General features: G+C 44.7%; 1 protein-coding gene across 3 annotated transcripts in view; it reads left to right on the top strand.

Moving 5' to 3' along the window:
* Nucleotides 1–9,958: 9,958 nt before the first annotated feature.
* Nucleotides 9,959–15,544, top strand: part of zfhx4 (zinc finger homeobox 4) — an 87,181-nt gene continuing 81,595 nt past the window's right edge. The window contains exon 1 of one of the 3 annotated variants that reach the window (XM_050056742.1): nt 9,959–10,094. The gene's annotated coding sequence lies outside the window, so the exon portion shown is untranslated. Of the gene's footprint in view, nt 10,095–13,604; nt 15,364–15,544 lie in introns of those variants that run through there. The other 2 variants (XM_050056740.1, XM_050056741.1) reach the window with 2 other exon arrangements.

Here is a 15,544-nt window from a genome sequence, read left to right as displayed (position 1 = left end):
GCTGGTTGCTACAAAACTTTAGTTAGTCAATCATCTATTTAAGATTTTTTTTTCATCATTTGAATCATAATTAACTAAATAGAGAAAAAAAGACAGACCTTCTGGAAAACCGCGCCATATACCTGCTGAAAGTTACCTACAGCACTTTGCTCTTCTTCCCCCTCATCCTATCCCTCACTCTGTCACACCTTTCCGTCTGCGTTTCTACCCTCATCCGTCACCCATTCAGCTCAGCAGCTCTGACAAACACAGCGACGCACTGTTTTTTTTCCCCTAAGAAATCCAAGAACAAGAAATTTGACTTTATTTAATAATCCGTCCGATTTTTCATCAAAACACTCTAATTATTATTTTTGTACAAACACCTCTTTAATTGTTTTTCCCCTCTTGACTCGACTGTTACCTGTCTAACCGAGTCATTTTGTGTCTTGAGATCCCGCTTTCTGATCTTTTGTTGCCTGCCGAGGTCGGCTGTAATTCTCTCCCCATGCCGAGACATAAATAAAGAACAAATGGAGGAAAAAGAGAAGAAAACTTCTAGTAATTATAATAATCAGCGCGTTGACTAACCAACAAAGAAACAGGTGTGTGTGTATGTGTGTGTGTGTGTGTGTATGTGTGTAGGAGGAGGATGGAGGTGGCACTGTGAGCATGCTCTCTCTGCTATTTGCTCGACTGGTAATCAGCCAAACACGCTACAAGTCTCCTGCTATGATTTGCCCCCCGGTGTGTCTCCAGTCTGAACGCCTGTGAGTAAGTCAGTGTTTCTTTATGCCGACGTGTGCATGTATTTATATAGTATGTATCCAGTATATATGTCTGCTCATGTCAGTGTGTGTGCATGTATGTCCATATGTGTGTGTGTGTGCATCTCAGGATTTATATTTGTTTCCTGTTTCTTCCCCCTGCTGAGGGGGTATACCCTCACTGAGGTTTACAGCTTGTGTGTGTGTGTGCGCGTGTGTGTGTGTGTGTGTGTGTGTGTGTGTGTGTGTGTGTGTGTGTGTGTGTGTGCTCACAGATGTGTGTATTTGCCGGATGGGAATACAACTCCTAGGACATTTAATCTAGGGTGAATTTCACGCTAGTTACTGCTTGTCATCAAACATTTCTAGCGTAAAATACTGCAGCAATCTTTTATTGGCGGATGTGCGGGCCGAATTCACTGTCAGACCCCTGAGTGCCCTGCTGCCCTCCAGATACACTGAATGTGTGTGTATAAGTGTGTGTGTGTGTGTGTGTATGTGTGTGTGAGTGNCCCCTGAGTGCCCCGCTGCCCTCCAGATACACTGAATGTGTGTGTATAAGTGTGTGTGTGTGTGTGTGTGTATGTGTGTGTGAGTGAGAGAGAGAGAGAGAGAGAGGAAGAGGCTGATCGTAGACAAAGTTTGTTGCCTCCTTTTTGATGCTTTTCAGTTGAGACAAATGAGTGTTTAAGTGTGTGTCTAAGAGTTTTAAGTGCAAATGCAAACTTTGTACTGCGGATACAGAGACATGAAAGCCTCTTTTCTGCACACACACACACACACACACACACACACACACACACGCACACACGCACACACGCACAGATCTGATCCCAGGCTTAGAGGAAGACCGATCCAGTATATCTACAGTCGTATGTGTTCACTTAGCAAGCCACAGCTGCTAGCGCCATTACTACGATTTCCTGTGTGTGTATGTCTCTCTGTCTATCTGCCCCCTCAACACACACACATCTAAAGGCCTTATCCGAATGGGTTTTAGCAGGACACATATTTTACACCCGCCTGAGTCGCTCTGATGTTCAGGTGCTTCACTGTAAAATGTGACCCAGGTTGTCTTCTAATGCATATCACAGCCCGAAAAAAAAAAAAAAAATTCATGCAGCCCCTCCGCCTTTTCTAAAACACAAAGGAAGGAACTAATAACTTTAACCGTCTGAACAAATTAAGGAGTTCTACCTTTTTTGTGCGTCTATATTAAAAGCTTTCAGTATTTAAGCGGGCAGGGAAAAACAAAGGACACATTTGTTTAATAGAATAATCCTTCCTGTGTTTAAGACGACTCCAAAGCTTTCAAATTTGAGCCTTAATGTTTCGACAAGCTGTTCAATCAGTTGTTTTTTGAGGACATCGCAAATGGCAGGCTGTCTCTGAAATACGTTTGCTTGTTTTACCTGACCCACTTTTCCCTCCACCGCGTGTGTTTGTGTGTGCGCGCTGTCCCTCTTTGCTCAGAAGGTTGTAAATGTAATCTTAGACACATGTTACTTCGGCTGATGTTTTTCAGATTGATGTCAGTTGCGATTAGCATATCTCCTGCCAAGACACAGGAGTGCTCTTTAGAGCCTGGCCTCGTACACACTCGCGCTCTCTCACACACACACATGTACGCAAACCGTTGGGTAAACATAGCTACAGCTGCCATTTTGAATGATTGCACGATGATTATTTGATGCAGTGATTTATTTTGAACGCAGCCTGTAAGTAAACTGAGGCAGGAAAGGATGAGAAATCTGACTGACAAGCTCCAAAACAAAATTCTACCCCAAGACAGTCTCCTGACACCCCTTTCCCAGCAACATATTATTACATCCAGGCCCCAAAAAAACACATTTTAACACTCCCTGGCCTCCAACTTTAATGTCACCCTGTCTGTTTCTTAAAATGCCGTCTGCGGAGAGCAGCCGTGTACGTAAATGCAGCTGTGACCAACACACTCCATGCCGAAACTGTTTCATTTACATTCATCTTGTGCTTGGGAATGGAGAATTCCTCCTCCAATGTAAGACAGCGGGGGGAACTGTGCAAAACGAATTTCTCGCCATCTCTGGAGAGCCAACGATATAGGGATTCAGAACACACCCTTCAGACAATGGAAGAGGAGGGGGTCTTATTTTCTCTTCTCTCTCTCTCTCTCTCTCTCTCCCCTCTTTCCCCTGTCTCTCTCCACACCTCCCTGACCCTGCTTCCCCTTAACCTGCCCAGCAGAGTGAGAGAATAAGTGTAGCACCAACACGAGGGGGGGTGGGGAGAGACAGAAAAAGAAAAGTCAGATAAAAGTAGTTAAAAGAGGGAGAAAAGAGGAGGAGGGGGGGGGGGGTAACAGGAGAGTGACTGACCAAATACCCAGCGACAGAAGCAGAGAGGAAGACAGATGCAGAGAGGGGAAGAGAGAGGGGGGAGAGAAGATGAGAATATATATGCGGTGGCCAGTGTTGTGAGACAAGGCAGGTTGCTGTCACTTTAAAAATGACTGTAATAAAAGTGACCGTCGGAAGATGGATCTGGTGATTTTGGCTTGCTAATCAGTCATCTGTGAAGAGGACCACAGCCCAGATTCAGCGGCCGCCTGACACCTCTTGATTGATGCCTGTGCCCGATAAAAAAGGCCCATTAACTGTCCTCCTATTAAAGTGGGTGAAATGGCAAAAAAAAAAAATGCTCCTCTCTCCCACTCTGCTCCTCCAATCTCTCTTTCATTTAAACCCTATATCCTTTTATATTCTCTGCCCTCTTTCCCGCCTTATCAGCCCTCTCTGCGCCGTTAAGGTAGTCTGTTCTTCTTACAGTTATTATTGAGATGGTGGGAGATGTTAATCAGCGAGGCCTGCTTGTGTTCTGCCTGCGCGTGTGTGTGTGTGTGTGTGTGTGTGTTCACGTGTGCACCGGATGTCACATACAGTATTTGAGTACAGTCCTCGCGCTGCAAATCAATACATCAATAGGTGGCCGAAAACACACCGCCTTAAGCACCTGTGTCACACATTCTTGTTAGGTATGCAAATGAGTAATCAGTGATGTCACAGAGTGTGAGCCTTCCCTTAGCCTCATGACATGCGTCAAAGAAATAAATAAAATAAAATAATGACCCCGCAGCTGAATCTCATATCTCCTCATCTCGCCTTCTCCCTCTAAGAAACACACACAAACACACACACACATACACACACAGAGATTGCCTGCAATAATAATAACCCCACAGACGACAGCTTCAGCCCCCTCCCCTCCCATCCCCTCATCCCCACCTCACCCCCCCCTCCCACATACAATCAAACAAAGCCTCTCTCTTACCTTGCGCATGACCAATCCTTCCATCTCTCCCTCTTTTTTTTCTCCTCCTCTCCTCCACCATCCTATCTATGCATGCTCTTCCCTTTCTGTAAACCCAACCACACCTAACAGCAACACCTTGCACTCTCCCGACCATCCCACAGCCTACAGCACGGCACTCACACCCCCAATAAATACAGCCCTGGTCTGCCGTTTTCCCATCTATCCCTTTTTCTCTGCCCCAGTCTCTCTCTCCCTCTCTCCCTCTCCCCTTTCTCTCTCTCCTCTGTCTTTCCCTCTCCCCTCGCTCCTGGCTGGTGCTGGTGAAATATCAGGGCAAACGGATTCCAGCTTTTTTCTCTGGCTCAGAGGGGTTGTTCTGTGCGATTTGGCCCTGGGGTGCATTTCAGCGCTTCTGATGTGAGAGAGGGGGCGAGAGGGAGAGAGAGAGAGACGGAGGGAGAGAGAGGGCGATGGAGAGAAAGAGAAAGGAAGTGTGAGAGAGAGAGAGAGAGAAGGAGAGAGAGGAGACACTGCCAGGGTTTATCCTTTTCTTTCTGTGGGGGCAGTGAGAGGTTTTAAAAAAACGACGGGCTTTTGACCGGTGTTGAACCAGCAACTCAAGGTGTGCACGCTCTCCGTAGCTTACGGAGGCCTTGAGGTGATCTCCATACATAATCAGGACAATCCACCTCCATGACAGGTGCGCGGCCATCTTGGAATCTCTGAGCCAGGGGGACTTGAGCAGAGTGTCCGCTTTCACGGAAAAAAGATGAACGACTGCAGCTCTGCGGTTTTATTGCTTTAAATAAATTGACAAGTGGTCGAATGAGAAGAAAAAAAAAAGTTTCCTTTTGCACAATATATATTTTCATTACAAGACAAGACTGTCTGGTATTTTGATTTCATTGAGCTGCTTCAGGACACCTCGACAAAGATAATAAAGTGCTTGAAAATGTACCTGTGTTATTCATTTTACTCTCTAAAATTAAGGGTGTGTTATTACCTTTGTTAAAAAAAAAGTGCATGAGAACAAGTTGGGCATAATATTTTAGTTTCCTTTGAATCATCTTTTCAGTATCCACTTTAACAATAATAATGACTCTGGTATTTTTAGTTTTCAGGCCAGTCATGTTCTTCAAATGCATTTTTCAAAGCACATAATTTTGCAGATTTTTTTTTTCCACAGCTGATTGTGTTTTACCTTCTCCTTTGTGTGTCCATTCACGTGTGTGGTTTGCACAACTTGGTGTGTGAGTGATATATATGTGTGTGTGTGTGTGTGTGTGTGTGTGTGTGTGTTTATGTTTCCTAATCTCACATCACACTGTGGGGCATTCTAAAAGGATTTGTCATTCTCAGCTCAGTTGGGCTGATTGTGAATTAAATGTATTTTTAGGCACCTTTTTTTTTTTTTCGTCCTTTTGTGAACTCAGTCAGAATTGAGGTCAGGACACACAAACATACACACACACACACACACACAAATGCACACACCATCTCAGAGAAAGACACATAGCTTTCAGAACAAATCACTGTTGAACTACCCTGTGTGGAATGATTCTGACATTTTGTTTGGGAGAAATAGCATTTAATTGAAGGGAGGGGCGATACGGATGGCAGTTATGCAACCAAGGGAAAATGTCTACATTTCAACCCAAATTGAAAACATAACAGAGTTTGTGTTTGTGTGTGCCTGCGTGCGTATGCGTGTGTGTGTCGAGGGGGTTGCTTGCACCATTTCACTGTTATCCACAGTTTGCCTGCTTGTTTGATTGTGAATTAGTTCAAGTTATGGAGGTTTTGTTCCATAAAAACAATATTGACGTTGCATTATAATACAAAGTAACCTCTCTCTCCTGCTTTTTAAAGTCCATCTGTCTTGGTTGAACTTAATTTGCAGGTGTAACATTTACATGTTTGATGAGGAAGTGCAGAGCTCTCCCTTTGCCACATGTTCACTCTGCTGGTTAATTTTTAATCACTTCATTTTGCGCTAATTATTTTTTGCATAAAATAATCAGCAGTTAATGATGGGAATTACAGATTAATTCATTTAATTTTCAATTTCCAAGAACAGAAAAAAATTACCTCCTTTTCCTCATTAACTAAAGTTCCACAAGCTTTTTAAAATCATAATTGGCCTCTGCTGTTTTATAATTTGTTTCTTTTTTTTTAAATATTAAATTAAATCTTTAAATCATGTTGATGTCCACAAGGAAAATCTTTTGTCTTTTGCCCCAACACACAAAAGGTCAGAGGTCAGACTCACCCACAGAACAGGCATCTGCGGCAAGGACTGACTGACTCTTTTGCTCAATGACACTTCGGCACGGTAGACGCTCGCAGAAATGACTGCTTGAGCGCAGGTCATCCGGTTTAATGATGGTCACTAGGAAAGGAGGCTGAAGAGCCCTCATGAGGACTCTTCTGACACAGTGATGAAGCCAACAAGCATCTTTCAGGGTCACTGCACAACTCAGAAATTGACGCCTTTTCTCTCCCTCACCCTTTCTTTATTCTCTCTTTCTCTCTCCAAGCGTTGCCAATTTGTCTGAGCCGCATCCGCTAATCCGTGCGCATTTACGCATTGGTCATTGCGCCTCCGGTTGACTTGGCTCGCTTGATAGATGATGGCGTCCAGGCAGGAGACTGACTGTACAAGCTCACAGCTGACAGCAGTGTTGGGTGGTAACTCCGTGCTTTGTGATTTGCTGCAACACAAATAACGAGTGGTGAAAAGAATATTTATATGCGTAAACGTTTTTTGGGTCAAAATTATAATTAAAAAATGTCGTTATTTTTTTTTTTTTATCACGCCAGTGGAATTAAATTATTCAAAATGATGTTATAGCCTCATTTTAAATATGATATTTGTCGCAAAATAGGGATTGAAATACTTTGAAATTATTAAAACATCCACATTTGGGCGTAAAAACGCTTAAATACAGGAGAATAATTTCGCAGCAGCAGCGTCACAAATAAAGGCCTGCTGCCAAGGAAAAGTGGACCACAGTAGTATTACTTTTAACTTCTGAGTAACTTATTACTTTCTGGAGCAGCACCGGCCATGAGACGCTTCAGACGTTTCCCCCCTGGATGTCGAGGTGTCAATCTGTTGCCATAGAACTCACTTCTCGCTACTGGCCGGGTTATTTGCCGTGTTGGGATGGCGCACTGAGTGTCAGAGGAAAAGGAGAGAGGGGGGCTGTGGATGGAGATGGGGAAGGGGATATGGGGGGGCATGGATGGATGGATGATAGGGTGGGAAGGTGGAGGGGGTGACAGTCCCCAAGAGAGAGGGAGAGTGGGGGCTCCTGGAGAGGACCTCTCGGACCACTAAATTGACATGTTCAAGCTCCTGGCTTGTCATGAAGAAAGCACTCTAATAAGCCATGTGACAACATACAGTGGAGCAGTCTCACTTTCATGAGGCCATTAAATAGCAGGCCTCCTGTTAGATTTCAAATTATATTCCTATTGCTTTAATTTGACTCACATTTTATTGTAATAATTTATTGCAACACAGTGTGCGCCATCATTTATTAATATTACTTTTATTATTATTTATTCCTCGCAATTTAGCGTCTTTTTATAAATATAATAGTATTGTGGGATTTTTTATCAAGCTGCATATTTAATACATTTTTCAGGAATATTTTTAGATGCAAATTGGAGGTAAATTACCAAGTTATTTCGATACGGAGCACACAGGTGCCATTGTTCCCATGCACGACGTCTTTACAGGTCTATAAGTGTGTGTGGATCTGAGTGATAATCAATAGACTTTGGCGTTGAACAGTGTTGTGTGTGTGTTGTGTGTTGGGGCATCACGAGGAGGCCGTTTTGGGGAGGGGGGGCTTTTTTATTCCTCTGTCCATATATGGAGGACACTCACTGGACGCGTGTCTATTAAAGAGGGATCAACAATGAAAAAGATCGGAGGAGCAAAGGGCCAAGTGGGAGGAGGGCAGCAGGGCGAGGTGAGACTGAATGGAAACAGCAGTGGTGTTGGTGGTGTGTGAGAGAGAGACGCACATGGGGAGGAGGGGAGGGTGTGTGTGTGTGTGTGTGTGTGTTTCTGAGTGTGTAGTGTTGATTTCCTCTCGCGAGCCACCGAAATGCGGGCGACGACGTCTGCCAAGTCACCCTTCTCCTCCTTCTCTTGTTTCTCTTCTTCTCCTGCTCCTCCTTCTTGCTTGCCACAACACTTGTTCTTCTTCGGGAGCAATATCACGGCAGCCGCCCCCCCCCCCCCCCCCCCTTGCCCCTGCCCCGCCTGCATCTGGGTAAAGACTTTACAGTCAGGGGCCATCGATTGCTCTTATCAAATAAACAGAGTGGCACCGGCGGCTGCACGGACTCACCACCCTGCACCTCCACCCCATCCTCCTTCCCCTGTCTCCTAATCTCAACTCCCCCCCTAATTCCCCCCCACCTCTTCCCCAGCTCGAGAGCCCTAGCAGCTGTGGTCCCATGTAAATTTTACATGATTGGCACCTCCTTATTTTACCCCCATTCCCCAGTTCCTCACCCCCTTTCATATCATGTTGCATATTAATGCACAGTTTATGCAACAGCTCATCTGACAGTGCGCACCGGCCATCATGTCCAAGCCTTTTCCCTGAGAATTTGCATACCTGATTATAGTGCCTGAAGTGCTTGATTGTTGCTGGGGTGGGTTATGTGATGCTGAAATGTGATATTTGGCGTGGAGGCGGGGGTGGGGATGGGTGGACTGGAGGGGTGCTGAAACGGTTCCCCTTGACCCTTGAAATGCAACGTAATCCCGTGTGGCCCCGTTTGATTGGGGCATTTTTCTGTCTAATTGTTGTCATCAGGACTTGCACTATCATTGTGCATCTGGAAGCACTTTGACATCTAAGTCAGTGGGTTTTTTTTTTTTTTTTTTTTTTTTTTTTTTTAAAAAGTGGGGGTGCAAGGATCCTCAAAAGGTCCGCGAAGGCCACTCAGTGGGTGCGCACCCCCTCTGGTTAAAATAAAGAGTTTAATGTCACTGTGATTTCATTAACTCTGAAATTATTCCAATGAGAGGACACATGTTGAACAAAGGTGTCACCACTTGCAGCGGGTTTACAATGCAATGCTGGATCAATAACAACAACAAAACCCCACATTGGGAGTCCCAGGGACAGAATCCAATTAAATGGGGACCCTTGGCATAAGGTGTGTCCATTTGGGGGTCCTTGACATGAAAATGCTGGAGAAGCCCTGATCTAAGTGACTGAGGCAAAGGGCTGCATTGACAGTCTTTGTTTCTTTTTTCTCTTCTCTGCTTTTTTCATCTCTCTCTCTCTCTCCCCCCCTCTCTCTCAATCCCCCCCTCCTCCTCTCTGTCTCCCTCTCTCTCTCTCTTTAAAAGGGAGCGGAAGAGTGGGCTGATACCGGTCTCATGTTGCGTATGGATTTTCGTTTATATAATCGATTGAAATGTCCCAATACATTGATTTCGGGTTCAGTGTTTTACAAACAAGCGTTTATGGGTCTCGATTTTATGTTAGGGGATGATTCCAGTGTGACACCGACGCGCAAAGAAGTCGGGAGTTGTTGATTTTTAAATAAATGATCTAAACACACACAAATAAAATATCTATTGTTTCATGTATAAAAAAATATAAAAACTGACTCGGGATAGGGGGGGAAGGCGAAGAAGAAGGGAAAGAGGGTGAAAAAGACACAATATTGTGCTGCCTCTCTCCTTAATCAAATAAAGTGGTGTAAAAAAAATACACACACACACACGCACACACACAAAAGCATTTCCTTCCCTCTGAATTTCTCCTTGAATTATATGCCATCACTAGTGTGTGTGATTGCGGAATATTAAATTAAAGTGGGATAAGTCCGCACCGAGGCGGGCTGCGTCCAATCCGCAACTCATTTCCCCTGTTGTAGCACCGCATCACTGCGCTCCTCTCTTTTCAATGACAATGTGCCAAATCTGGGCATTTTGAAAACACTTTCCATATGCTATTATCGGATCGCTACTGAGCAAGAGAAAGACAGAAAAGAAGAAAAACGGAATGTTTTATACCAAAGGTACCGAGAGTTTACATTTTTATTTCTCTTCTCTTTCAATGGCTTATTATACTTTATGCTTTTTTGGGGGATTTAAAAGAGGTAAGAGGAGGAAAATTTTGAAGTTTTTACAACGATTGCATATTTATGGAGCGCTGTTGGATTGCTTTAGGGCTGAGTGTGGAGACGTCGACAGACTTTATGTTGAGCATATAGGGGCAAAAACTTCATTTTGTGCCACCGCTTTTTTCACTGCGTTTTCCTCTTTTATTGCTAAAGAGCCAGTTGTTTTTGCCCACTCCTCTGGGGAGTGTTTTGCCAGCAAACAAGTTAAAGAAACATTTTTTCTGTGACGTTAATTACGCTGAAATCACAGAAATAATTCTGTCTTTTTGGATTTATTTGCATTTAATTGATTTTGCAGCTCGGTGCTGTAATTTAACACAGATGACAACTTGCATGTGACTTTACATTTCGAGGCTTTCTGTGTGACGGATTTTTATTATATTGTGGTGGAAATACAGTTTTGATTATTGCACATATTTTGCAAGAAGGATTTTTTTTATTTGGTTGGATTATTTGGAAGTGAGTGGCAACATCTTATATTGGTGTCACGCGTTGAAAGAGTCACACTTAACTTGTTATTGTGTGTTTTGTGGGGCCTTTGTGGAGCTTGTTTGTGCGTGTGTTTGCTGGACGAGAGTTGGCCAGTGGGTCACTGTGGCAGGTTGCGGGTCAGAGCTGTGGGCTTTTGCGTGTTGTGTGTCCTGAGGAGGCAGAAGGGGTCAGCCATGCAACCCCATGAGGGCGCCGACGCATAGGACAAACAAGGTGGATGTCTGTGTGCACATCCAGAAAACACTGACCAGGTGACCGCTTGTGCACACCTGGAATTGACTAGATTATTATTTTAAAAATATATATAACATAAAAAGCTACAGCAACATCAACTCTGGTTTCCAGTTTGACTTTTGAGCATATATCGATGGAGCAACAATGGTTGCATCCCATGGCATCTCTCAGTGTGTCAAGCCTTTAAGGTAATATCTCCGGACGATTCAAAGTTATTGATCCACTGGCATAAGATCACTATGAGTGTTCAGTGCCACATTTCACTGGCAATACATGCATTAGAAAAGAAAACACAACGCCTTTAATGTTTGATAATTACACAATAATTAAAAGACTTTAATTCCACTCATCCTGCTCTGTGTTAGTGATGCCACTACAATTTTCACAGCAATTTATTTGCTTTAGATCACACACAAATACTCGCACACTCTCGCGCACACACACGCACACACACAGACACACAGGAGCAAGCACACACAGACACCAGACCGGAGTTTACAGATAAAAATCTATAATTAATCGAGGATGCTGCTGATATGGAAATGGGGCGAAATATTAGTTAACGCGGTCTATTGTCAAGCGGTCCTCCGGAGAAAGAGCATCGTCTGCTGGGAGAGAGGGAGGGTGGAGACCGGGGGGATTTACCAAACGCAGGAGGTTAAGATAAGCGGCAGCCTATATCAGTTCTCTAAATCCGCTTTGTACTTTCTCTTTTTCTCACAGAAAACAAATAAAATAACAAACGCAACTCCGCTGAAAATGTCAGCAGCGCGCACAAATGTAATCATAGAAAGTGAGGAATAAGTACATCCTTGCACAGAAATGGAGATGCTCGTGTAAGAAAAAGGAAAATCACGGTGGTTTTTGTCAACAAAAGTCCTCCGTTTAGGTGCGTAAAGTCGCAAATGAGAAATAGGTCCACTCCATGCAGCTTTGGGAAGCTCGACGCACGGCCCCGGTGGACTTTTTGCGCGTCCGCCGCAGCAGCGGGTCGACTCGACTCTCCAAGCCGTCTGTGAGCGACGCCTCCCAAGGCTGACAGGCTAGAAAACCCCCCTGGAGGACAGGGAGGCAGCTGCAGCAGTAGCGGCAGGCAGCAGCAGGAGCCTTGGATCCGGGTGAAAAGTGACGCCTCTGTTTCCTCACCTCGACCCACCCACCCCCCTTTGTCAGAGACCTCTCTAAACCCAGAATAAACAGCCTCGGGTCGGGTCGGGCTCGGATCTCTTGGCTTCTTAAGGATCCAGTTGGTATGGGTGCAGTCCAGTCAATGTGGCTGCAAAGTAGACCTAGTAGTTCACTTGCCAGCAGCAGCCTTATCATCACATCCCAAGCCCCGGCTCATGCAGTTCAATTCACCCCCAGCTTCGATTTTTTCCATGAAGGCGAACAAGATCTCTTGATTTTCTCCCCGATTGAGACTGTGTAAAGTCTTCCTCTTGCCCAAAAGCCACTATTAAGGAACCGGGGGGGAAACACACAGTAAACGGTTTGCATTGAAAGGCTATAGGGCCAACAGACCGATGCACTTTGTAAGGACACTAAATGTAAACGCCAGTGAATGGAGCTTTGAATAGAGAGGGGGATTTTTGTGTGACCCTGTATTGGATTTTGCAGTTTGGCTCTATTGAACCCACACGGGGCCTCAGCGGTCCCGAAAGGGCAGTGATGACTTTCCAACATGTGGTGGATTACTGTGATGCATTGTGGCTTTGATTTTTAAGCTTGAACGTTTATATGCGCCCTGTATGCAACAGATCAGATACTCCTCACTCCGAGAAAAAAGGCGACTGTACTATTAGAGAATCCAATAAAAAATAGGTATAACGGTGCATCCACGTGAAGCGTAAATTACTCACACGTGTGTGGATGCTTTTTGTGTTTTTCTACATAAATGATATTACCTATAAAATGCATGCCACTGTATGTGCAGGCCGGGTTTGACGCGCGATGTGGCACGGTTGTGTGGTTTGATTCTCTCCCTCAGGTGTGTTTTTTCTGTCTGTTTTTATGCACATTACTGATTAAAAAAATGTTAATCTGACAGTCAGTCTCTTTTATTCATATTCATAAATTGTTCCAAAGCTTTAAAAACTCACAGATGTATTTTTTCTGTATGAATTCTCGGATTATTCCGCAAAATACGCGCTCCATTCTGCGCATCCTTGGAAAATGTAATTCACCTGTAGTGTCATGATCAATAAAAATCAAAAGCAGATGTAAATACACAAATGAGCATCATGTTCAGAGTATTTTGTTAAATAAAAGGAGAAGTGTGTTGGAGCGTCTTTGCGCTTCAGTGCAGAAATATCCGTCTGTAAAGTGTGTTTTCTTTATTATTATAGGGAAAGATGAGTTCTAAGTAGTTGTAAGTAATTCAGAGTGCAGGCTGTTTGCTGTGCAGGAAGCGGGTGTCCATTGTTCTACATGTGATTTGGCCCTCAGAGAGAAACCATACAAAAGGATTCTTCTGCGCGCATAGACCTATGCGGCCGCCAGGGCTCCGTGTGCGCGTCATTTGCAATGTGGAGACTGTTGATCAACTCACTAATTACACTTCTCTCCTCTCTCTCCCTCCCTCTCCGTCTCTCTTTTTGCTCCCTCCCTCTCTCTCTCTCTCTCCCTCTCTCTCTCTCTCTCTCTCTCTCTCTCTCTCTCTCTCTGCCTCTCTCTCTCTCTGTCTCTCTACCCATTCCCAGAGTGCATATCGGGAAATAGACACACAAAGACATGCGCACTCAACTTAATCAGCCATTTTTTTAAACAGGGCTAAAACGATAATAATTAGCAGAATAAAGACATATCGGATTTTCATTTCCTTTCCTCCGTTTCCCGACCCCCGTCCACAAGAGAAACTGCGAGGCAGCCCGTCGACACGTCGTTTCACCGCCACCGGAACCAAAATAAGGGATAGCTCTCTAAACGCTTGACATTTGTGGTTTTACCCCCTTTTCCCAATATAAAGTTGGAGGATTATTGTAATTTTCCCTGTTTTTCCACGTTTTGATTGTCCAATTACGCAAGCCGCTGGATGTGACTGTTTTATAAAGCCAAGAGCAGAGAGAGAAGCGGAGGTGACGGCTTTGGAGGGGGAAGAAAGTAAGTTTTTTTCCTTTCCACCTCTCCCTTTAACTTTTATTGAGTAGTTTGGGGTGTGTGTTAAATTTAGGGGTCGGCTATCGATTATCTATCTCGCTGGTGGATCTTTGACATCGGGGCTGTTTGGATAACAGGTGCTGGGTGTTTTTTAGTCCAGAATAAAGGCGGATATCGTGATGTTAGTGCAACTCCGGCGCTTTGGCTTCAATAAAACAAGCGAGTGACAGGGTCGGAGGCGTTCTTACGCATGTGTCCGTGCTATTACACTTGGATATCACGTCCAGACCTGCCTTTTGCAAAGTTTATACTATTGTTACGGAGATCGTGTGGTGGACAGACACACTGAGTACACTGTTAGATACGAGACGAGCGTTTCTCTTCCCCCCTTCTTTGTGGCTTTGCAGTGCGGATGTGGTGTTCCCTTTCCAGGAGTCCGATCCCTCGGACATGTCCGCTGTGAGCTTGTTTCTAGTCGAGGGATCCGGCTTGATGTTTCCTCACACTTCCCGACTCCTCATTTCACTCCCCGATCACCACATATGTGGTTTAAAGACATCATCCGGACGCGCCGCAGCGCTCAAAGCCAGTTTTAACACATCGGGTTTCATGCACCTTCCAGGCATTCACGGCCGGAGTGACGATCAGTCTCCCGACACGATCCCCTCTCGTGTGCACAAGTGTATCTCTCTGTAATACTCGATTTGACGTCTTTATTAAATAATCGTTACAAAAACAACGTGCATGTGCCGCTTATGGTCCATACATCTTTACCTGCTGCGCTCAGAAAGTCGTCTCACTTTACCGAGGCGTGGGTGGCTGCGTCGCCCAGGAGGGAGAGCGATCGTTGGGCTACTGATAGCACGGCAAGTCCCTTCAGAGCCAGCCAACTCCTGGGTCTCCTGTTTTCATTTCTTATTAGAAACATCAGAATGTTTCCAAAAGCCGTACTCTACAGTTATTTATTGATATTACCACATTTTAATTTCCGCTTTCCATCCATAGTCTACAAGTTCCATTTCCACCCTCGGTGCCCATCCACGTCGGTGGGTTTATAATTTCCTCCTCACAAATTGTCCCTCTCTTAATTCCCAGAGATGCGGGTTGCAACATCTTCTTTTAGTTGTCGATTGGTGTTGTTTTGTGTCAATTTAGAGGAGGCAGAGCGCAGAGGTAGGGCTTCTCAGGTATTTTTGCGCCCTGATGGCTGTTTTTTTGAGGTAGGCAGATAGACTTGGCTCGGATTGGGACGCGACAGTGACAGGGGGGACATCGATCGCACGGGAGGAGAAAAAAAAAAACAAAACATCAGGGCCAAGGGGCCAGTCAGTCTCCAACCCGGGTATGTAACGGTGTAGTGAGTGTGTGTGAGTGTGTGTGTGCGTGGAGAGACTGTATACGCTCCAGATGAACGGTGTACAGGGGTAGACGACCTTTTTACACGAGTGTCTGTTTTTACACACGGCTTTCCTGGCCTTTTTATGTGGATTTAAGATCATATTTATCCCCGAAAATACAGGGTT

Source organism: Epinephelus moara, chromosome 11 (genome assembly GCF_006386435.1).
Source record: "Epinephelus moara isolate mb chromosome 11, YSFRI_EMoa_1.0, whole genome shotgun sequence".
Classification (NCBI taxonomy): Eukaryota; Metazoa; Chordata; class Actinopteri; order Perciformes; family Serranidae; genus Epinephelus; species Epinephelus moara.
This window is presented reverse-complemented; position numbering and strand designations above follow the sequence as displayed.